This window comes from Callithrix jacchus, chromosome 7, assembly GCF_049354715.1.
Source record: "Callithrix jacchus isolate 240 chromosome 7, calJac240_pri, whole genome shotgun sequence".
Lineage (NCBI taxonomy): Eukaryota > Metazoa > Chordata > Mammalia > Primates > Cebidae > Callithrix > Callithrix jacchus.
Genome location: NC_133508.1, coordinates 88,030,071 through 88,055,518, shown reverse-complemented (window position 1 = coordinate 88,055,518; position 25,448 = coordinate 88,030,071). Strand labels below are relative to the sequence as shown.

At 39.5% G+C, this 25,448-nt stretch overlaps 1 long non-coding RNA gene and 1 pseudogene across 1 annotated transcript in view; both read left to right on the top strand.

Moving 5' to 3' along the window:
- LOC144576996 (uncharacterized) overlaps nucleotides 1-25,448 on the top strand; it is a 108,499-nt gene that overhangs the window by 62,232 nt on the left and 20,819 nt on the right. Inside the window, exons 2-3 of the long non-coding RNA XR_013520061.1 lie at nucleotides 2,509-2,593; nucleotides 11,379-11,493. This is a non-coding gene — a long non-coding RNA (uncharacterized LOC144576996). The remainder of the gene's footprint in view (nucleotides 1-2,508; nucleotides 2,594-11,378; nucleotides 11,494-25,448) is intronic.
- LOC100396311 (cofilin-1 pseudogene) lies at nucleotides 9,673-10,623 on the top strand (annotated as a pseudogene).

The window sequence follows — 25,448 nt, the reverse complement described above, 5'->3', positions numbered from 1 at the left end:
AAAACAAATATGCTTCCTGTGTTCAAAAAGGTAGAGGAGAGCATGAATATAATAAAGAGAGAAATAGAAGATATAAAAATGGCCTAGATTGAACAGTGTGTGTGTGTGCGTGTGTGTGTGTGAAATAAAAAATATACTGAATGTGATTAACAGCAGATTAGATACTGCAGAGTAAAAATATTTGTGAACTTGAAGACAGAGCAACAGAAACTACCCAAGAGAAAGAGCACATTGGGAAAAGAATTTTGAAAAAGAGCAGATGAACAGAGGCAGGGCATGGTGGCTCACACCTGTAATCCCTGCACTTTGGGAGGTTGAGGTGAACAGATCACCTGAGGTCAGGAGTTAGAGATCAGCCTGGCTAACATGGTGAAAGCCAGTCTCTACTAAAAATACAAAAAAATTAGCCAGGTTTGGTGGTTCATGCCTGTAGTCCCAGCTACTAAGGAGGCTGAGGCAGGAGAATCACTTGAGCCCAGGAGGCAGAGGTTGCAGTGAGCCAAGATCGCACCATTGTACTCCAGCTTGGGCAACAGGAGAGAAACTCCATCTCAAAAAAAAAAAAAGAACAGATGAACAGAGGATTAATAACTTGTGAAACAAAATTAAATGGTCTAATATATGTGTAATTAGAGTTTAAGGGGGGAAATAGTAATGGGAAATTAATGAAATAATAGTCAAAACTGTTCTTCTAAATTTGATGAAAACTATGTCTTCACAGATCCGAGTACAATAAACATTAGAAAACCACTTGAAGGAACATTATAAACAAAGTTTAGAAACCAGTTTTTAAAAAAAGACTATTTTAAGAGCAGCCATATTATGTACAGGAACAAAGATAAGAATGAATGTATATTTCTCATCAGAAACTACACAAAATTCAGTAGAACAACAACTTTAATGTACTGATAGAAAAACTCTGTCAAGCTAACATTTTATGGCAGTAAAAATATCTTTCAAAATTGAAGGCAAAATAAAGATTATTTTCAGACAAACAAAAGCTAAGAGAATTCATCACCAGCAGACCTACACCATGTTAAAGGAAATTCATCAAGCAGAAGGAAAATGATACAAGGTGGAAAGTAGAATCTACGTAAAAAGGTTTAGTGCACTAGAAATTATAAACATATAGGTAAATAGAACATACTTTTTCCTCACTTTTATTCCTTTTTTTTAAACAAGTCCATTTATTTATGTATTTATTTTTTAGAGACAGAGTCTTCTCACTCATAGGGCCGGGCCTGGTGGCTCATGCCTGTAATCCCCACATTTTGGAAGGCCAAGGTGGACAGATCACAAGGTCAAGAGATCAAGACCATCCTGGACAACATAGTGAAACCCATCTCTACTAAAAATACAAAAATTAGTCGGGTGTGGTGGCGCACACTTGTAATCTTAGCTACTCTGGAGGCTGAGGCAAGAGAATCACTTGAACCTGGGAGGTGGAGGTCGCAGTGAGCCGAGATAGCTCCACTACACTCCAGCCTGGCGACAGAGCGAGATTCTGTCTCAAAATAATAATAATAATAATAATAATTTTGCTATTTGAAGTAAAAATAATAATGATGTGTGGTGTTTAAATCAAAAGTAACAGTAAAATGCATGACAACAAAACACAAAGCATGGTAGGGGGAAATAAAGTATACTCTTGTAAGATACGCAATGTACTATATCCACTAGGTACAGTCTTGCATTGCTTAACAACAGGGATCTATTTTGAGAAATGTGTCATTAGGTGATTTCATCATCGTGCAAACATCATGGCATGTACTTACAGAAACCTAGATGGTATAACCTACTACATACCTAAGCTATATAGCATATATAGCGTCTAAGGTACAAAACTGTGTCACATGTTAATGTACTGCATACCATACAAAATTGTAACACAATGATAAGTATTGGTGTATCCAAACATAGAAAAGGTAATATATTGTGCTACTATGTTATGGTGGGTACAACATCACTAGGCAACAGGAATTTTTCAGCTCCATTATAATCTTATGGGACCATGGTTATATATATAGTCCACTGTTGACTGAAAAGTTATGTGGTGCATTACTGTATACGAAACGTATACAAATATACTATAATAGTATTTGATGGTAAACTATTGTAAGTTAAAGACGTATCATAAAATGATGGTGCTAGGTCTTTCTTTTCAATTCTCTTTCTTAGTTTCCACATCTGCTATGAGGCCAATCAATATTGAAATAAGAACTGTGCACCATAGATTTTCTTTTGCCTGAGATCCAGCCAGTAGATAAATTTATCACTCTTTCTTGCTTGCTAGGATCTAGAAGGGTAAAATTTTTAGATATTGGTTTGATCAATGGTTGGTGGCCTTTAGAGACTATAAAACTGGAACATTGCTTTCAAGATAGTAGGCTGATTACATATGACATTTGCCCTCATTAACATACTTGAGAAATAATTGAAATACTACTGAAAAAAAGTAGAAAATTCTGGTAACAATATATTGCTTATACCGAATACATTCTCCTGCAGATAACAATTATAAACTGGAGGGCCACCAAAACAGAGCAGAAGCTGGAGAGCTGGCATTTGAAAGAAGGAAACAATAATACGTCAGGTAAGATAAATGTTTAATGGGCTTTCCCACTTAGGACATTCCCGACCTTCTGTAGTCTACCTGGAGGCTAGAACTGAAAGCAGAAAGCTAGAGTCTTATTGACCTAAGGAGTTAGAAAAGAAATTTCAAATTGCAAGAGTGCCTGGAAATTAAGGAAGGGAGAAAATCCTAGAGAGAAGGGTGGCGTGGATGTCAGAGCCCCAGATTTGTATATAAATGCCCCTGAAATCCTTGGCTGACTTTTGAACTGTACATGTATGGGTGAAAATCCAAGAGATCCAGGGACAACAGCAGCTGGGGGCTGAAGGAGCCAGGCAGACACTTCAGCTGTTGCCTACCACAGTGGAGACAGATTTTAATCTTTAAACTTGACTTGAATAAGAGGAAAGACTCTAGCTCTGATAAATATGTCTGACCTGAGTTACCACAATATAGAAATGTGGCTCCTCAACCACTTTGCAGATTTGAGCCAGTTCACAGACCCAGATCCCTTTGGATAAAGAATGGGTTTTGAAGAAAGTCCCTGCTTCTCTGTTTAAAATTTACATGGTAAATCTTTCTCCTAGGCTCTCCGCAAAAGCTTTGCAGCCATTTACAAGGGTGACAGTGTATTAGGCTAAGAAAAATAAAAACTAGATGTGTCTTATGGATTACTAGATAATGGCTGTGGACTGACATAATTCCTGGAGATCTAAAATGTCAAATGGTCTACTAGTCAAAATAGAGGCTTATGGAGATCAGGTTATTAATAGAGTTTTGGTTTGGGTTCATCTCAGTGGGCCCATGGTTATTATTCCAGTTCTAGAATGTGTATTTGGAATAGATATACTTAGAAAATGGCAAGATCTCCACACAGGTTTTCTGACCCACGGAATGAGGGTTATTGTGGTAGCAAATGCCAAATGGAAGCCAATAGAGCAGTTTTTCCCTTCCACAATAGTAAACCAAAAGCAATACCACATGGATTGTAGCAATTAATGTTGCTTAACGGATGCAGGGGTGGTGATTTTTGCCACATTTCCTTTCAACTTGCCTATTTGGCCTGTGCAGAAAGTAGATCTTAGAAAATGAAAGTGGATTGTTGCAGATATAATCAGGTGGTTCTTCCAGCAACAGCCACTGTCTCAGACATTGTTTCATTGCTGGAGCAAAGAAACACATTTTTTTTGCATCTGTTATCCAGCTACTGCACTGGTAAAATGCTTTCCTTTCTCTTCCTGTTATTATAGACTACAAGATGTAATTTTATTTCACCTGTAAGAATCAGCACTGCACTCTCACTGTTCTACTGCAGGGTTACATTGTCTCTCTAACCCTCTGTTATGTTATAATCTAGTTCAAATTGGCCTTGATTCTATCTGCTGCACAGGACACCATAGGACATTTTTGAGATCTGCTGACTGGACCTGGTGAGCAAGAATTACTAGCTACTCTAGGTAACTTAGTAATGTAACGTGTGCCAAAGGGTGGAAATAAATACCACAAAATTCAAGGGACTGTTGCCTCAGTAAAATTACTGGGCACCCAGTGGTCTGGAGCATGTCCAGATATCCCTTCCAACGTGAAATACTAGTTGCTGCATCTGACTCCTCCAACCACCAAGAGGCACAATGTTCAGTGGGCTGCTTTGGATATTAGAGGCAACATACACCTTTTTAGGAACCAAGAGGCCTAAAGAGGTATATCCAATTTGGATGCCTTTTATTGCTTTCTCTTGTCTGATTGCTCTGGCTAGCGCTTCCAGTACTGTGTTGAATAGAAGTGGTGAAAGTGGGCATCCTTGTTGTGTTCCAGTTCTCAGGGGAATTCTTGAACTTTTCCCCATTCAGTATGATGTTGGCTGTGGGTTTCTCATAGATGGCTTTTATTACTTTGAGATATGCCAATTTTATTTATTTATTTATTTATTTAGAGATGGAGTCTTGCTCTATTGCCAGGCTGGAGTGCAGTGACACAATCTCAGCTCACTGCAACCTTCGCCTCCCAGGTTCAAGTGATCATCCTGCCTCAGCCTCCCAAGTAGCTGGGACTACAGGGCATGCCACCACACCTGGCTAATTTTTTGTATTTTTAGTAGAGACAGGGTTTCACCATGTTGGTCAGGATGGTCTTGATCTCTCGACCTCGTGATTCACCCGCCTCGCCCTCCCAAAGTGCTGGGACTACAGGTGTGAGTCATTGCACCCAGCCCTATGCCAAATTTTTGAGGGTTTTTTAAAAAAACCATAAAAGGATGTTGGATTTTATCAAATGTTTTTTCTGCATCTGTTGAGATGACCATAGGATTTTTGTTTTTCATTCTGTTTATATGATATATCTCATTTATTGACTTGCATATAGTGAACCATCCCTGCAACACTGGTATAAGACCCACTTCATGATGTATTATCTTTTTGATATGCCATTGGATTCTGTTAGCTAGTGTTTTGTTGATGATTTTTTGCATCTGTGTTCATCAGGGATATTGGTCTGTAGTCTTCTTATTTTGTTATGTCCTTTCATGATTTTGGTATTAGGGTGATACTGGCTTCGGTTTAGGGAGGATTTCCTCTTTATCTTTTGAAATATTTTCTGTAGGATTGGTACCAATTATTTGAATGTCTGATAAAATTCAGCTGTGAATCCACTTGGTCCTGAACATTTTTTTGTTGTTGTTGGCACCTTTTTCTTTTTTCTTTTTTTTTTTTTTGAGACAGTGTCTCTCACTGTCACCTGGGCTGGAGTGCAGTGGCACAATCTTGACTCACTGCAACCTCCACCTCCCGGGTTCAAGCAATTCTCTTGCCTCAGCCTCTTGAGTAGCTGGGATTACATCTGGCCAATTTTTTTTGCATTTTTAGTAGAGACGGGGTTTCCCTATGTTGGCTGGGCTGGTCTCAAACTCCTGGCCTTGTGATCCACCTACTTTGGTCTCCCAAAGTGCTGGGATTACAGATGTGAGCCACTGTGCCCCACTGGCAATTTTTTTAAAAAATTACTGATTCATTCTTGCTGCTTGTTATTGGTCTGTTCAGGGTTTCTATTTCTTCATTTAATCTAGGAGGTTTGTATATTTCAAGGAATATATCAGTCTCTTCTAGATTTTCTAGTTTGTGCCCATAAAGGTTTTTATAGTAGCCTTGAATGGTCTTTTGTATTTCTGTGGAGCAGTTGCAATATGTCCAGTTTCATTTTTTACTCAGTTGTTTGTCCATGGATACTTTGGTTGTTTCCATATGTTAATTATTATAAACAATGTTTTAATGAACGTGGGGGTGCAGCTACCTTTACTAGGAGTGATTTCATTTCCTTTGGGTGTATACCTAGAAGATGCATTGCTGGATCATATAATAGTTCTATTTTCAGTCTTAAAAATATAATTTTTATTTACTTAATAAATGTATCATATAAATATATGTTTATATAGAAGCTTACATATACATCGTATTGTACTGCTTTTTAAATTGTTATTTTGTAACAGTGAACCCCTGCCGTGGTAGGCCTGTCTCTTGAAACATGTTAGAACTATGGATTTAGTACACTGTTCTTAGAGATTCTCTATACAAATTCTCTTGTATAGGTCTGAAATTCAGCCCGTTCCCATCCAGAAAGCAAAGTCCATACTATTTTTCACACTAGCTGCACTAGTCTGCATTCCCACTAACAGCATACGAGGATTCCCTTTGCTCTGTGCCCCAGTTGACACTTATTTCTTCTCTTTTTGATAAAAGTCATCCTAACAAGCATATGATGATATTTCACTGTGATTTTAATTTGCATTTCCTTGATGATTAGTGATGTTGAGCACCTTTTCATATGCCTGTTAGCCATTTTATATCTCCTTTGAAGAAAGTTTATTTAGGTCCTTTACCCATTTTTAAATTAGATTATTCATTAAAAAATTTTTTGGCTATTGAGCTGTGTAAGTTCCTTCTATGTTTTGGATATTAACCCCTTATGTGATATATGGTTTGCAAATATTTTCTTCCAATCCATAGGCTGCCTTTTTATTTGCTTGATTATTTCCTTTGCTGTGTAGAAGCTTTAAGTTTAATGTAGTGACACTTGTTTACTTTTGCTTTTGCTGCTTATGCCTATGGTGATCTATCCACAAAATCATTGCTGAGAACAATGTCAAGGAGCCCTTCCTCTGTTTTCTTCTAGGAGTCTTGCAATTTTAGGTCTAATGTTTACATCTTTAATACATTTTAATTTGATTTTTATGATGGAAGATAAAGATTCAATTTTATTCTTTTGCATGTGGATTTCTAGTTTTCCTAACATCATTTATTAAAGAAATTATCTATTCCCCCATGGTGTCTTCTTGGTGCCCTTGTTGAAAATTAGTTGACCATATATGCTTGGGTTTATTTATTAGCTCTCTGTTCTTTTCCATGTGTCTGTTTTTATGCCAGTGCCATATTTTTTTGATTACTATATTATGGTAGACTTTGAAGTAAAGCAATGTAATGCATTCAGCTTTGTTCATTTTGTTGAAGATTGCCTTGGTTGGCCAGGCACAGTGGTACACACCTGTAATACCAGCATTTTGGGAGGCCAAGGTGGGTGGATCACTTAGGCTCAGAAATTTGAGACCAGCCTGGGCAACATGGAAAAACCCCATCTCTACTAAAAATACAAAAATTAGCCTGTCTGCTGGTACATGCCTGTGGTTCTAGCTACTCAGTAAGCTGAGGCAGGAGAATCACTTGAGTCTGGGAGGTGAAGTTTGCAGTGACTGAGATTGTGCCACTGCACTCCAGCCTGGGTGACACAGCGAGACCCTGTTTCAGAAAAAAAAAAAAAAGGAAAATAAAATAAAAGAAAAAGGATTGCCTTGGTTATTAGGGGTCTTTTGTGATTCCATATGAATGTTATTTTATTTTTTTTCTATTTTTGTGAAAATGAGATTTTGATAGAGATTGCATTGACCAGTATTGACCCATGGCCTGGGGGTTGGAGACCCTTTGATTAAAGGCTTAAGTATAAGACTTAAAACAATGAAACTAGTAGATAAAAAACATTGTAGAAACATCTAGCATGTTGGTCTGAGCAAAGATTTTTTTGGGGTAAGACCTCAAAAAACACAGGCAACAAAAGCACAAATAGGCAAATGGGATTGCCTCAAGCTAAAAAGCTTCTGTTGCAGTGAGAGAAACAGTAAAGTGAAGAGACAACCTACAAAATGGGAAAAAATATTTGTGACTATCAATCCAACAAGGGCTTAATAACCAGAATATGTAAAAAACTCAAACAAATCAATAGCAAAAGAAAAAAATGATTAAAAAATGAACTAAAGACCTGAACAGACATTTCTCAAAACATACAAATGGCCAACAGTATATTTAAAAATACTCAGTATCACTAATCATCAGGAAAATGCTAATCATAACCACAATGAGATATTATCTCACCACAGTTAGAGTGGTTATTGTAAAAAAAAGACAGAAAATAACACATGCTGGGGAAAATGCAGAGAAAGGAGAACAATTGTAGACTGTAGTAGGAATGTAAAGTAGTACAAGCACTATGAAAAACAGCATAGTAGTTCCTCTATGACAGAACTACCATATGATCCAGCAATTCCAGTGCTAGGGATATATCCAAAAGATGGGAAATCTGTATACTGAAGATTGCCTTCACTACTGTGCTAGTCCAGAATAGCACTAGCACTCTTCACAATAGCCAAGTTATGGAATCAACCTAGGTGTCCATCAAAGGATGAATAAATAAGAAAATGTGGTTTATATACACAATGGAATATTATTCAGTCATAAAAAGAATGAAATCCCGTCATCACAGCAACGTGGATGGAACTGGAAGTTGTGTTAAGTAAAATAAGCCAGACACAGAGAGACAAAATGGTATGTTCTCACTCATATGTAGAGCTTAAAAAGTGGATCTTATGGAGGTAGAGGGTGGAATGGTGGTTACCAGAGGCTGGGAAAGGAATGGTGGAGAGGGAGATGAAGAGAAGTTGGTTAATGGCTACTAACATACAGTTAGATAGAAGAAATAAGTTAAAGTGTTTGCTGGTAGATTAGGGGGACTATAGATAACAACAGTGTATTATGTATTTTAAAGTAGCTAGAAGAGAAGAAGTATAATAATGTTCCCAGGACAAAGAAAAGATAAATGTTTGAGGTGAGGGATGTCTTAATAATGTTAATTTGATCATTACACATTGTATACATGTATCAAAATCCTAAAATATCCCCAAAATATGTACAATGATTGTGTATCAATAAATATAATACAAAAATTCCAAGTTTTAGTTTTGTTCATCTTTTCTATTGTTTTTCTAGTTTTGATTTATTTCTTCTTTGATCTTTATTTCATTCCTTCTACTAACTTTGGGCTTAGCTTGTTCTTCTTTTTCTAAGTTCCTTGAGGTTAACATTAGCTTACTTATTTGAGATCCTTCTTCCATTAAAATGTAGCTGTTTATTAAGATAATCTTCCCTCTTAGAACTGCTTTTGTAGGCTGGGTGTGGTGGCTCACACCTGTAATCCCAGCACTGTGGGAGGCCAAGGCAGGCGGATCACGAGGTCAAGAGATCGAGATCATCCTGGCCAACATAGTGAAACCCCATCTCTACTAAAAACGCAAAAATTAGCCGGACATGGTGGTGGGCGCCTGTAGTCCCAGCTACTTCAGGAGGCTGAGGCAGGAGAATCCCTTGAACCCAGGAAGCGGAGGTTGCAGTAATCCGAGATCTTGCCACTACACTCCAGCCTGGTGACAGAGGGAGACTCCATCTCAAAAAGAAAGAAAGAAAAAAATAGAACTGCTTTTGTTGAATCCCATAATTTTGGGGATATTTTGTTTCTATTTAGCTCATCTCAAGATATTTTTGTATTTCCATTTTGATTCCTTCTTTGATACCTTGGCTGTTCAGGAGCACATTGTTACACGTAATTGTGAATTTTCCAAATTTACTCCTGTTAATAAACAGGAGTTTATTAACAGGCTTCATGCCATTTTGTCCAGAAAATATACTCAATATGATTCAAGTCTTCTTAAAGATGTTAAGAGTTGGTTCAGTCGGTCCCGGCAGCAGCTGCAGTGCTCTGTGCCCTCTCCTTTTCGCTTCCAGAAATATGGCTTCTGGGGTGGCTGTCTCTGAGGGTGTCATCAAGGTGTTCAACGACATGAAGGTGAGTTTGTCTTCAACACCAGAGGAGGTGCCAGAAGGTGGTGCCCTTTTGCCTGAGTGAGGACAAGAAGAACATCATCCTGGAAGAGGGCAAGGAGATCCTGGTGGGTGATGTGGGCCAGCCTGTCGCCGACCCCTACATCACCTTTGTCAAAATGCTGCCAGGTAAGGACTGGCACTATGCCCACAAACGCAACCTACGAGACCAAGGAGAGCAAGAAGGAGGAGCTGGTGTTTATCTTCTGGGCTCCTTAAGAACAAAATGATCTATGCCAGCTCCAAGGATGCCATCAAGAAGAAGCTGACAGGGATCGAGCATGAATTACAGGCAAACTGCTATGAAGAGGTCAAGAACTGCTGCACTCTGGCAGAGAAGCTGGGTAGGGGGGCAATGCCATCATCTCCCTGGAGGACAAGCCTTTGTGAGCCCCTTCTGGCTCCACGCCTGGAACATCTGGTAGCCCCACACCTGCTCTCAGCTATTGCAGGCTGCCTCCTTCCTGCCAGAACGCAGGGGCTGGGGGTATCCCAATAGGGGGGTGGCAATCCCCTCACCCCAGTTACCAAACAGAACCCCCCACTCCCTGGATTTTCCTCCTCCCTCCATCCCTGATGGTTCTGGCCTTCCTAAACTGCTTTTGATTTTCTGATTCCTCTTGGGTTGAAGCAGGCCAGGTTTCCCCCAGGCACCCCAGATGTGGGGTGGCCTATATTTTTTTAACAGCACCCCCACTCCTCACTTGTTCCTCCCCTTTCCCATGCTGCCAACTTCTAAGTGACTCTGTGCTTGTCTGTTTAGTTCTGTGTATAAATGGAATGTTGTGAAGATGAACCCTCCCTGTGCCAGCTGGTTCCTTTCCCTTTTCCCCTGATCACTGCTGCTCATGGAAGCAGGGCCAGTAAGTGATCTTTGATTAAAAAAAAAAAAAAAAAACAAAGATAACAATAAAAAGGCTACAAAAAAAAAAAAAAGATGTTAAGATTTGTTTTGTGGCCAAACATATGTTCTTTCTGGAATATGTTCCATGTGCTGATGAAAAGAATGTGTATTTTGCAGCAGTTGAGTGAAATTGTCTATAAATATCAGTTAGGTCTATTTGGTCTAGTGTGTAGTTTGACTTTGTGGTTTTCTGTCTGGATGGTCTTTTCATTACTGAAAGTGGGTATTAAAGTCCCCTACTACTACTGTACTGAAGTCTCTCTTCCTTTAATTCTATTAATGTTTGCTTTATATACTTAGGTGCTCCAGTATTGGGTGCATACATATTTATAATTGTTTTACCCTCTCACTGAATTGATTCATTTTTATCATTATATAATATCCTTCTTTGTCTCTTTTTACAGTTTTTTGACTTAACGTCTATTTTGTCAGATTTTAGCATAGCTACCTACTCTCTTTAGTTTCCATTTTCTTAGAAAATGTTTTTCCATCTCTTCACTTTCAGTCTATGTGTATCCTTAAAACCAAAGTGATTCTTTTCTATGTAGCATATAGTTTAATCTTGTGTTTCTTTTAAATTCATTCAGCTACTCTATAATGTTTACTTGTGGAATTTAATCCACAAGATTAGATAAGGACCTGCTACTGCTATTTTATTAATTGTTTCCTGCTTACTTTGGTTTTCTTTCTTTTTTTTTTTCTAAAACAGGGTTGGCTCTGTTGTTCAGGCTGAAGTGAGTGGCATGGCCTTGGCTCACTGAAGCTTTGACCTCCTGGACTCAAGTGATCCTCCTGCCTCAGCCCGGGAATGTCTGGAACTACAGGTGTGTGCTAATATGCCTGGCTAATTTTTAAATTTTTTTGTAGAGATAAGGTTTTGCCATGTTTCCCAGGCTAGTCTCAAACTCCTGAGCTCAAGCTATCCACCCACCTTTACCTCCCAAAGTGCTGGGATTACAGGTGTGAGCCACTGTGCCTGGTGTTTCTGATTACTTCATTGATCTTTTGCTCTCTTCGTTTTCTTTTGCTGTTTTCCTTTGTCACTTGATGATTTTCAAAGTGCTATGCTTTGATTCCTTTCTCTTTGTCTTTTGTGTATTTGTATAGGTGTTTTCTTTGTGGGTATTGTGAGGCTCATATACATCTTATAGTTATAACAAGTTATTTTGAGCTAAAAACAACTTAACTTTGATCACATCTTAAAAACTGTTCACTTTTACTCCTTCTCCTCAAATTTTGTTTCTGATATCTGTGGAGGTTAAACAACTCCATCTTGGATGCTAATCCGCCAGGCTGACTTCTGATTAATCCTTGTTAATCAGAGGAATGCCTCCAAGATCTCTACCTTACCTACTGTAAATCCTGCCCTTAAATCAAAACCACCTTGATCATAAATCCTTATACAGATTCACATAGCATCCTTGCCTTTCCCTGAGGGGTTGACTTCAATTGTCTTACCTTATGGTATATAATTCCTTCCCTATTGTATATGAGCCCTGGGTCTACAGAGTAATGATGTGGAGATCCACCATCTCATCTTGTGGCTTCTGGGACATGGCTTCTGCTTGTAAGACTATTAAATGTTTCTGAGAAACTGGATATGCTAGTGTCTTTCTTTAGCCTCTCAGCTTCTTTGGACTTTGGGAGTAGGTTTGCATATGCCTGTCCACTGCAGAACAATGTCACAATTTACATCTTGTTTTTGTTTTTAATTTTAATTTTTTATATTTTATTGGATTTGGGCTCTAGAGTGCATGTGCACGTCCTGCATCCTGCAGGATTGTTGCATAGGTACATACATGCCATGGTGGTTTGCTGTCTCCATCCTGCCCCCCCCACACCGTTGCCTACATCAGGCATTTCTCCTGGTGCCATCCCTCCCCATCCTCCCTGCCCCCCTTCACTGTCCCTCCCCTCTCCTCCCCTCCATCCCCCACCTAGCCCTGTGAGTGTTGTTCCCTTCCCTGTGCCCAAGTGCTCTCATTGTTCATCATCTGCCTATGAGTGAAAACATGTGGTGTTTGGTTTTCTGTTCTTGTGTGAGTTTGCTGAAAATGATGGTTTCTAGATTCATCCATGTCTCTACAAAGGACATGAACTTATCATTTTTTATGACTGCATAGTATTCCATGGTGTATATGTGCCACATTTTTTTTGTGTAGTCTATCACTGATGGGCATTTGGGTTGGTTCCAGGTCCTTGCTACCGTAAACAGCGCCGCAGTGAACATATGTGTGCATGCGTCTTTATGATAGAATGATTTATAATCCTTTGGGTATATACCCAGTAATGGGATTGCTGGGTCAAATGGAATTTCTATTTCTAGGTCCTTGAGGAATCACCACACTGTCTTCCATAATGGTTGAACTAATGTACACTCCCACCAACAGTGTAAAAGTGTTTCTATTTCTCCACATCCTCTCCAGCATCTGTTGTCTCCAGATTTTTTAATGATCGCCATTCTAACTGGCGTGAGATGGTATCTCAATGCAAATTTTGATTTGCATTTTCTAATGACCAGTGATGAGCATTTTTTCATATTTGTTGGCCACATATTTGTCTTCTTTTGAAAAGTGTCTGTTCATATCCTTCACCCACTTTTGAATGGGTTTGTTTTTTTCTTGTAAATCTGCTTTTGTTCTTTTTATTCTGGATATTAGCCCTTTGTCAGATGGGTAGATTGCAAATTTTTTTCCCATTCTGTTGGTTGCTGGTTCACTCTAATGACTGTTTCTTTTGCCATGCAGAAGCTCTTAAGCTTAATTAGGTCCCATTTGTCTATTTTGGCTTTTGTTGCCAATGCTTTTGGTGTTTTAGTCATGAAGTCTTTGCCTATGCCTATGTCCTGAATGGTGTTGCCTAGGTTTTCTTCTAGGGTTTTTATGGTGTTAGTTCTTATGTTTAAATCTTTAATCAATCTGGAGTTAATTTTTGTATAAGGTATAAGGAAGGGGTCTAGTTTCAGCTTCCTGCATATGGCTAGCCAGTTTTCCCAACACCATTTATTAAACCAGGAATCCTTTCCCCATTGCTTGTTTTTGTCCAGTTTGTCAAAGATCAGATGGTTGCAGATATGTGGCATTACTTCTGAGGCCTCTGTTCTGTTCCATTGGTCTATATCCCTGTTTTGGTACTAGTACCACACTGTTTGGATTACTGTAGCCTTGTAGTATAAAGTCAGGTAGCGTGGTGCCTCCAGCTTTGTTGTTTTTACTTAGGATTGTCTTGGCTATGCAGGCTCTCTTTCGGTTCCATATGAAGTTCAAAGTGGTTTTTTCCAGTTCTGTGAAGAAGGTCAATGGTAGCTTGATGGGGATAGCATTGAATCCATAAATTACTTTGGGCAGTATGACCATTTTCATGATATTGATTAGGATAGCTTTGCTGGTTATAGTATTCATGGCAGGAAGTTATTTCTTTCAGCACCTTGAATGTATCAATCCACTCCCTCCTGGCTTGCAAGTCTATGTTGAGAAGTCTGTTAGCTTTATCGAGTTTCCCTTTTATACATTTATTTTCTTTTGCTAATTTCAAAATTCTCTTTAATTTGACAGTTTGACTGTATTATGCCCCAAAGTATTCTTCTTTGGTTTATCTTTGTTGGGGTTCTTTGAGCTTCATGAATCTAGATGTTCATCCCCTTCCCAAGATTTGGGGAATTTCAGACAGGGTTATTTCTCCTTCTTGGATTCTTATAATCTGTGCATTCATATACTTGAGGGTGTCCCCTAGGTTCCCTATTCTTTTTTCATTCCTTTTGTTGTTGTTCCTCTAATTGGCTAATATTGAATAATCTGTCTTTGAGTTTTCTACTTGTTTATTCTGCATGATTAAGTCTACTGTTGAAGCTCTCGATTACACTTTTCTTTACTGTATCTTTCAGCTTCTGGATTTCTGTTAGGTTCCTTTTTCATGGTTACTATTTCTTTATTAAAGTCTCATTTTGTTAATGCAATGTTTTCCTAATTTTATTTCATTGTATATCTGTATTTTATTGCATCTCCTTATGCTCATTTAAGACAATTATTTTAAATTCTCTTTCAGGAAATTTGTAGATCTTTATTTATTTAGGTTCAGTTGCTGGAGATTTATTAGTTTCCTTTGGTGGTGTTATGTGTGCCTGATTCTTCATTATTCATGTAGGTTTTCTTTGGTGTCTGCATTTGAAGGCACAAGCGCCACTTCTAGTCTTTCTAGATTTGTTTCAATAGGTTAAGAACTTCTCCTATTAGGCTACCAAGTTAATGAGATTGCCTTTGGGATCCTGGTCAAATGGAGTTGGAGCTGGGTCACATGTTTGGTTCCTGTATCTGCAGTTGGGTCTGCAGATGGCAGGCCTGTTACCAGGAGCTCTAGTAGGTATGGATCCTTTCTGGTCCCTGAGGAGATTAGAATGTCTCTAGAACTTTATTCCATAGGGCTGATGTTGAGGTGAAGGTCCACTTCAGGTTCTGCAGACAGTGGGCCTGATACTGGGTATGCAGCCATGTATGACTTTCTCTGTGTCCCTGGGAAGCTTCCTGCTGGGTCACTTACTGGGTCTCTTGACAGGCAGAACCATCTTGGTCCATGGCTGAGAGAGAACAGAACAAAGTCACAGGGCTACTTCAGTGCCCACAGCCAGAAGTCAGCAAGCCTTTTCCACAGACTCAGACAGGCACTTTCTCTTTGGGTCCCTGTGTCATAAGCAGTACTAATCTCTGATCATTATTGGGAGGTGCTGGAGTCAAGTGTCACAATTATTTCAGAGTCTGCTGTGGGACTGAGGTTGGCAAACTGGCTCTGGGGGCTCTGGGGCTCAGGTTGGTATGTCTTCTTTCTGGGACCCTGTGCCACCAGCAGGACTTCTGATTTCTGACCACTGAGAGGGGCTACAGTCAAGTTTCGGAGCCCATTCCTGAGTACACTGTGGGGACTGAGGTTAGCAGATCTGTCACATTGAAGCATAAATGGGTGTGACTCCTCTCAGGTCCCTAGGCTAATGGTTCTAGTAGCAGGACTAGGGCCAAACAGGACTCAGAGCTGAGTCAATAGGGAAAACGGGTCATTTCCAGATGGGCCAGCAAGGGCAGTTCTGCCCTCTCAAAAGGCCCTCTTTAGGCCAGGTACAGTGGCTCCAACTGTAATCTCAGCACTTTGGGAGGATTGCTTGAGCCCAGGAATTCAAGACCAGCCTGGAAACATAGGGAAATCCTGTCTCTACAAAAAAATAAAAAAATTAGTTGGATATGGTGGCACACATTTTTAGGCCTAGCTACTTAGGAGGTTGAAATGGGAGGATTGCTTGAACCCAGAAGTTTGAGCTGCAGTGAGCTGTGATCATCATGCCACTGCACTCCAGCCTGGGTAGAGGGTGAGACCTTGTCTCAAAAAAAGAAAAGAAAAGGTGCTCTTTGGTCTTGGGCTGCACCAGGGTTTCACAAACTCCTACCTAGATCCCAAAGCTTAACAAAGGCACTTTTGTCTGTGGATACCTGTTAAATTTGTTAAATTACTGTTGCTGTGAGGGGATGTCTTGTGACATCACTCTGCTATTGTTTTTATTTGGAGGTTTTAAGTATGGTTAAAGTGTAAATAAGGCTGGGCACAGTAGCTTACACTTGTAATCCCAGCACTTTGGGAGGACAAGGCCTGTGGATCACCTGAGGTCAGGAGTTCAAGACCAGCCTGGTCAACATGGTAAAACCCTATCTCTACTTAAAATACAAAAATTAGCCAGGTATGGTGGTGTGTACCTGTAATCTCAGCTACTTGGAAGTCTAAGGCAGGAAAAACGCTTGAACCTGGGAGGTGAAGGTTGCAGTGAGCCAAAATTGTGCCACTGCACTCTAGGCTGTGCAACAGAGTGAGACTCCATCTCAAAAAAAAAAAAGTGTAAATGAATGCTAAATTGATAATGGATAGTCTGTGGTTTGTACTGTATTAACTTGGTTAAACTAGAATTATGTTTCTCAGAATCTTTATCTATGTATAGTTCTTGGCTAAAGTTGGCCTAAAGACAAATTCGTGCAATCTTTGGAAAGCAGACTCTAAGCAGAGGCCATTATTCTGTGAAGGTTATCTGCGGAGATGTGGAAACAAACTACAGAGAGGCCAGTGGATTCTAGTTTGTTCTCACTTCTCTGCCCTATATCCAGTTCTTTTCAGTGTCCAGTTCTTCCTCCCAACTGCTGATCCTGTTGGCAAACAATGGCCCTGGGTCTGCCACCAGATGCTTGGTAGCACAGTGTCATAGGCGGTAGCAAGCTAGATGCAGTGATGTGGCCTTGTAGTCCCAACTTCTTGGAAGACTGAAGTCTGTTGCTTAAGCCCAAGAGTTCAACTGTAACCTGAGCAGAATAGTGAGACTCTGTCTCAATAAAATAAGATAAAAATAAAATAAGCTGGGTGCGGTGGCTTATGCCTGTAATCTCAGCATTTTGGGAGGCCAAGGCTGGTGGATCACAAGGTCAGGAGTTTGAGACCAGCCTGGCCAACATGGTGAAACCTCGTCTCTACTAAAAATACAAAAAAATTAGCCAGGCGTGGTGGTAGCTGCGTGTAATCCCAGCTACTCAGGAGGTTGAAGCAGATAATTTTAATAAACAAGTAAACGTGTTAAGTTTTTAAGAAATAAATTCCATTTATGGCTGGACATGGTGGCTCCTGCCCATAATTCCAGCACTTTGGGAGGCTGAGGCAGGTGGATCACTTGAGGTCAGGAGTCTGAGACCAGCCTGACTAACATGGTGAAATCCTATCTCTACTAAAAATCCAGAAATTAGCCGAATATAGTGGCACATGCCTGTAGTCCCAGCTAATCAGGAGGCAGAAGCAGGAGAAATGCTTGAACCTGGGAGGCAGAGGTTGCAATGAGCCAAGATCATGCCACTGCACTTCAGCCTGGGTGACAGACTCCGTCTCAAAAAAAAAAAAAAGAAAGAAATTTCATTTATTGTATCATTATGGGGTAACAATTACTTTATGTGCATACATCTATTTATCATTTGTAACATTAACAAGAATTTGGTCAGGCAGGATGCTTTGATTATAGTAATAGAAACAAAGGTCATTCTAGTTTATGCCAAAAGGGGAATTTCTTATAAAATTACAAGGGTACCCTAACGAAACCAAGTACATCAGTTGAAGTCAGGACTTAGGGACTAGAGCCAGTAAAAGAAATCAAATCTTGCTAGCTTAAGCAAAAAGGGGATTTTGTAATTAAGATATAAGAAAACCTTACCAAGCCAAGGGTAGAGATGATAGCCATACTTCACGAAGGGCTGGGACAAGGGAAGGAAGCATTGTTAGAAAGCCAGAAATGACACTTTTCTAGTCTCCCATCTCCAGTTTTCACTTTGCAAATGTTTCATTTCTCCCTCACTGCAGATTTGGTTGTGTGTGGTTTTTTTTCCTTCCTAAGCCACATGGTAGGACATGGCAACCCACAACTCCCCAGTTTGTATTTCCTCTATTCCAGAGAAGAGTCAGATGAAAGCCAGAATCTCTTATCTCCAACCCCAATTCCTAGGGAAGTTTTAGAACCTCACTACAATTAGAAATAACTTCTTTCTCTGGGATAGGCAGTAAAACAGAAGTTTCAGGACACCAAGAGACAGAGACCAATTAATATTTTTGTTTTCACTGCTGCTTACAGTGCTTGGGCTTACTCAGATTTAGGCAAGGATAGCAAAAATGTGCTAGAACCCGTAATACACCAAGAAAATGACTAGGTGCTTCAAAAGAGAGAGCGGTTCTAACTCTTTTTACAAGGAGTTGCCCTTGGGATAGAAATAATAGGCCTGGGTAATACTATTATATTATTTGAGGGAAGTTTCTTTGCATTTATTGTTGGAGGTCTGATTTATCTCTCAGGAAGGTATGAATATGTCTTAGTATGAGTAATTTAAGCACAAAAGCTAATATACTTGCTAATGAGTCATTTTTTTCCCAAGGGGGAAAAAAGATTAATTACATGGAGAATGTTTAGGAAAAAGATTATGTAGTGAGTGTCAGACATCCCTCAGAACTATAAACAGAAATCTGACCAAGGTACTCATAGACTGGAGAGAAACTTTAAATCATCTGGCATGAGGCAGGTACCTACCTATAAGCATTTTTATCATAGTAGGATGATGGGTGAGGGACATTCTGAGAAATAGAGATAGGAAAGGAAAAAAGAAAATTGTTTTCTAAATTCCTTTTTTTTTTGAGACAGGGTCTCACTTTGTTGGCCAGGCTGCTGGAGTGCAGTGGTGTATTCTGAACTCATTGCAGCCTCAACCTTCATGGCTCAAGTGATCCTCCCACCTCAGCCTCCCAAGTAGCTGGGTCCAAGGTGTGTGCCACCACACCAGGCTAATTTTTGCATTTTCTATAGAGACAGTATCTCGCTATGTTGTCCAGGCTGGTCTCAAACTCCTGGGCTCAAGCAATCTGCCCACCTCATGCTGGGACTATAGGCATGAGCCACTGTGCCTGGCCTATTTTCTGGATTCTTTACAGTATTTCAAGCTAACTTGCAGGGAGAAAAATTATACTGCTTACTAAAAGCATAACATGGAAATATTTTAATTATAAGTGACTTATGTATTTTAAATTCAGAAAAACTAATGGAGATATTCCACCTAGCCCTACCCACATTGAAATAAAATTGAAATCATCAAAAATATAAGAAAATGCAGTGGATATTTTATTCAAAAATATATTATTTTTCTTGTTAGGTGCAGTGGCTCATGCCTGTAATCCCAGCAATTTGGGAGGCCAAGCCAGATGGATCATTTGAGGTCAGGAGTTTGAGACTAGCCTGGCCAACATGGTGAAACCCTGTCTCTACTAAAAATACAAGAATTAGCCAAGTATGGTGGCAGGTGCCTGTAATCTCAGCTTCTTGAAAGGCTGAGGCAGGAGAATTGCTTGAACAGAGGAGGTGGAAGTTACAGTGAGCTGAAATCATGCCTGGGCAAAAGAGCGAGGCTCAGTCTCAAAAAAAAAAAAAAAAAACCGGGGAAGTTCAACTAACCAGAAGATCAGGGACTTTACCCCCTCAGTACTCTGGTTCAGATACTGCACTTCTTCCATGCCCTTTGCAACCCTCAGTCTGGGAGAATGCCACCAGGCTGAGAAGCACAGATCTGAGCAATAGCTCTGACCAGCCCAGCACTGTGAGTTTTTGGCACAGAACTGGGTGGAAGTTTTGACTAGCACTGAGAGCAACTGCAGAATGGATCTACCCGCCCCATAGAAAGAGGAAGAACTGAAAGTAGGGAGACAGGTTATACGGCTTGGTGGGTCCCACCCCCACAAAGTCCAGCAAACTGAAGCACTCTTGCTTGAGAATTTTGAAGCCAGCACATCAGTTCAAGCTTGACCCAGGACAGTTGAGCTTGGTGGGGGGAAGGGCATCCGCCATTGCAAAGGCAGGTCTAATCTCACCTGTGTAAACAAAGCCAGAGGAAGCCTACACAACAGGTGGGCTGAGTCCAAGGCAACCCAGCAGTGCCTCTGCAGGCAGACAAGGGACAGACTGCCTCCTCAAGTGGCTCCCTGACTCCTGTATAACCAAAACCAAACAAACAAACAAACAAAAAGCCTCATACACCAGTGGGGCCTGATTGTTAAAAGGAAAACTAAAAAAACAAAAAGAAATAGCTTCATCATCATCAGAAAGGACTTCTACTCAGAGACTCCATCTGAAATCACCAACTTCAAAGATCAAAGGTAGATAAACCCATGAAGATGGGAAGAAACCAGTGCAAAAAGGATGAAATCATCAAAGACCAGAATGCCTCTCCTCCTCCAAAAGGTCACAACTCCTCACCAGCAAGGGAGCAAAACAGGATGGAGAATGAGTTTGATGAATTGACAGAAGCAGGTTTCAGAAGGTAGGTAATAACAAACTTCTCTGAGCTAAAGGAACATGTTCCAACCCAATGCAATAAATGAAAAACTTTGAAAAAAGGTTAGATGGAATGCAAACTAGAATAACCAGCTTAGAGGAGAACATAAACGACTTGATGGGGCTGAAAAACATAGCACAAGAACTTCGCAAAACATACACAAGTTTCAATAACCAAATTGATCAAGCAGAAGAAAGGCCATCAGAGATTGAAGATCAACTCAATGAAATGAAACAAGAAGGCAAGCATAGAGAAAAAAGAGTAAAAAGAAATAAACAAAGCCTCCAAGAAATATGGGATTATGTGAAAAGACCTAGTCTACACTTGATCAGTGTACATGAATGTGATGAGGAGAATGAATCCAAACTGGAAAACACTCTTCAGGATATTATCTAGGAGAACTTCCCCAACCTAGCAATGCAGGCCAACATTCACATGCAAAAAATACAGAGAACACCACAAAGATACTCCTCAAGAAGAGCAACCCCAAGGCACATAATCGTCAGATTCACCAGGGTTGAAATGAAGGAAAAAATGCTAAGGGCAGCCAGAGTGAAAGGTTGGATCACCCACAAAGCGAAGTCCATCAGACTCCCAGCAAATCTCTTGGCAGAAATCCTACAAGCCAGAAGAGAGTGGGGGCCAATATTCAACATTCTTAAAGAAAAGAACTTTCAACCCAGAATTTCATATCCAGCCAAACTAAGCTTCATAAGTGAAGGAGATATAAAAATCTTTATGGACAAGCAATTGCTGAGAGATTTTGTCACCACCAGACCTGCCTTACAAGAGATCCTGAAGGAAGCATTAAAGGAACAAACCAGTACCAGCCACTGCAAAAATGCACCAAATGGTAAAGGACAACGACACAATGAAGAAACTGCATCAATTAACAGGCAAAACAACCAGCCAGTAACAAAACGGCAGGATCAAATTCACACATAACAATATTAATGTTAAATGTAAGTGGCCTAAATGCCTCAATCAAAAGACACAGACTGGCAAACTGGATAAAAACTCAAGACCCATCAGTGTGCTGTATTCAGGAGACGCATCTCATGTGCAAAGACACACATAGACTCAAAATATAGGAATGGGAGAAGATTTAGCAAGCAAATGGAGAGAAAAAAAAAGCAGGGGTTGCAATCCTAGTCTCTGATAAAACAGACTTTAATCCAACAAAGATCAAAAGAGACAGAGAATGGCATTACATAACAGCAAAAGGATCAATGCAACAAGAAGAGCTAACTATCCTAAATATATATGCACCCAATACAGGAGAACCCAGATACATAAAGCAAATTCTTAATGACCTACAAAGAGACTTAGACTCTTGCACAATAATAGTGGGAGATTCTAACACTCCACTGTCAATATTAGACAGCTCAACGAGACGGAAAATCAACAAGGATATTCAGGACATGAATGTAGATCTGGACCAAGTGGAGCTAATAGACATCTACAGAACTCTCCACCCCAAATCCACAGAATATACATTCTTCTCGGCACCACATCACACTTACTCTAAAATAGACCACATAATTGGAAGTAAATCATGCCTCAGCAAATGCAAAAGAACAGAAATCATAACAAACAGTCTTTCAGACCAGAATGCAATCAAATTAGAATTCAGGATTAAGAAACACACTCAAAACCACACAACTACATGAAAACTGAACAACTGGCTCCTGAATGATGACTGGATAAACAATGAAATGAAGGCAGGAATAAAGATGTTCTTTGAAACCAATGAAAACAAAAACACAACATACCAGAATCTCTGGGACACATTTAAGGCAGTGTCTAGAGGGAAATTTATAGCAATAAATGCCCACATGAGAAGTGAGGAAAGATCTAAAATCAACACCCTATCATCAAAATTGAAAGAGCTAGAGGAGCAAGATCAAAAATACTCAAAAGCTAGCAGAAGACAAGAAATAACTAAGGTCAGAGGAGAACTGAAGGAGATAGAGACACAAAAAACCCTTCAAAAAGTCCATAAAGCCAGGAGCTGGTGTTTTGAAAAGATCAACAAAATAGACAGACCACTAGCCAGATTAATAAAAAAGAAAAGAGAGAAGAATCAAATAGATGCAATAAACAATAATAAAGAGGATATCACCACTGATTCCACAGAAATAGAAACTACCATCAGAGATTACTACAAACAACTCTATGCACATAAACCAGTAAATCTGGAAGAAATGGATAGATTCTTGGACACTTGTACCCTCCCAAGACTAACCAGGAAGAAGTTGAAACCCTGAATAGACCAGTAACAAGGGCTGAAGCTGAGGCAGCAATTAATACCAACCAAAAAATGTCCAGGTCCAGATAGGTTCACAGCCAAATTCTACCAGATGTACAAAGAGGAGCTGGTACCATTCCTTCTTAAACTATTCCAAATAATACAAAAAGAGGGAATCCTTCCTAACTCATTTTACAAGACCAACATCATCTTGTTACCAAAACCTTGCAGAGACTCAACTAAAAAAGAAAATCTCAGGCCAATATCCATGATGAACATAGATGTAAAAATCTTCAATAAAATACTGGCAAATTTCAATGCAACAGTACATCAAAAAGCTTATCCATCATAATCAAGTAGGCTTCATTTGGGGGATGCAAGGCTGGTTCAACATACACAAATCTATAAACGTAATCCATGACAGAAACAGAACCAAAAACAAAAACTACATGATTATCTCAATAGATGCAGAGGAGGCCTTTGACAAAATTCAACAGCCCTTTCTGCTAAAAATCCTCAATAAACTAGGTATCAATGGAACGTATCTCAAAATAATAAAAGCTATTTATGACAAACCCCCAGTCAATATCATACTGAATGGGCAAAAACAGGAAGCATTCCCTTTGAAATCTGGCACTAGACTAGGATGCCCTCTCTCACCACTTCTATTCAATATGGTATTGGAAGTTCTAGCCAGAGCTATCAGGCAAGAAAAAGAAATACAGGATATTATATTAGTAAAAGAGAAAATCAAATTGTCTCTATTTGAAGACAACATGATTGTGTAGTTAGAAGACCCCATTTTCTCAGCCCCAAATCTCCTTAAGATGATAAACAACTTCAGCAAAGTCTCAGGATACCAAATCAATGCAAAAAATCACATGCATTCATATATGCTAATAATAGACAAACAGAGCCAAATTATAAGTGAATTCCCATTCACAATCGCTACAAAGAGAATAAAATATCTAGAAATACAACTAACAAGGGATGTGAAGGACTTCTTCAAGGAGAACTACAAACCACTGCTCAAGGAAATAAGAAAGGACACAAACAGATGAAAAAACATTCCATGCTCGTGGTTTGGAAGAATCAATATCGTGAAAATGGCCATACTGACCAAAGTAATTTATAGATTCAATGCTATCCTCATCAAGCTACCATTGGCTGTCTTCACAGAACTGGAAAAAACCACCTTAAAATTCATATGGAACCAAAAAATAGCCCGCATAGTGAAGACAATCCTAAGCAAAAGAAAAAAAAAAGAAAGCTGGAGGCACCACAATACTTGACTTCAAACTATACTACAAGGCTACAGTAATCAAAACAGCATGGCACTGGCACCAAAACAGAGATATAGACCAATGGAACAGAACAGAGGCCTCAGAAGTAATGCTACACATCTACAACCATGTGATCTTTGACAAACTCAGCAAAAACAAGAAATAGGGAAAGGATTCCCTTTTTAATAAATGGTGTTGGGAAAATTGGCTAGCCATGTGCAGAAAGCTGAAACTGGACCCCTTCCTTACACCTTATACAAAAATTACTACAGATGGATGAAAGATTTAAACACAAGACCTAACACCATAAAAACCCTAGAAGAAAACCTAGGCAAAACCCTTCAGGACATAAGCATAGGAAAGGACTTCACAACTAAAACACAAAAAGAAATGGCAACAAAAGACAAAATTTACAAATGGGATCTAATTAAACTTAAGAGCTTCTGCACAGCAAAAGAAACAATCATTATAGTGAACCAGCAACCAACAGAATGGGAAAAAATTTTTGCAATCTACGCATCTGACAAAGGGCTAATAGCCAGAATCTACAAAGAACTAAAACAAATTTACAAGAAAAAAACAACCCCATCAAAAAGTGGTTGAAGGATATGAACAGATACCTTTCAAAAGAAGACATATATGAGACCAACAAACATATGAAAAAATGCTCATCATCACTGGTCATTAGAGAAATGCAAATCAAAACTACATTGAGATACGATCTCACGCCAGTTAGAATGGCGATCATTAAAAAATCTGGAGACAACAGATGCTGGAGAAGATGTGGAGAAATAGGAACACTTTTACACTGTTGGTGGGAGTGTACATTAGTTCAACCATTATGGAAGACAGTGTGGTGATTCCTCAAGGATCTAGAAATAGAAATTCCATTTGACCCAGCAATCCCATTACTGGGTATATACCCAAAGGATTATAAATCATTGTATTGTAAATACACATGCACACATATGTTCATTGTGGCATTGTTTATGGTAGCAAAGACCTGGAACCAACCCAAATGCCCATCAATGATAGACTGGACAAAGAAAATGTGGCACATATACACCATGCAATACTATGCAGTCATAAAAAACGATGAGTTTGTGCCCTTTGTAGGGACATGGATGAAGCTGGAAACCATCATTCTCAGCAAACTGACAGAAAACCAAACACTACATGTTCTCACTCATAGGTGAGTGTTGAACAATTAGAACATATGGGCACAGGGAGGAGAACATCAACAGTGGAGTATGTTGGGGGATGGGGGGCTAGGGGAGGGACAGCAGTGGGTAGGGAGGTTGGGGAGGTATAACACTGGAAGAAATGCCTGATGTAGGTGATGGGGAGATGGAGACAGCAAACCACCATGG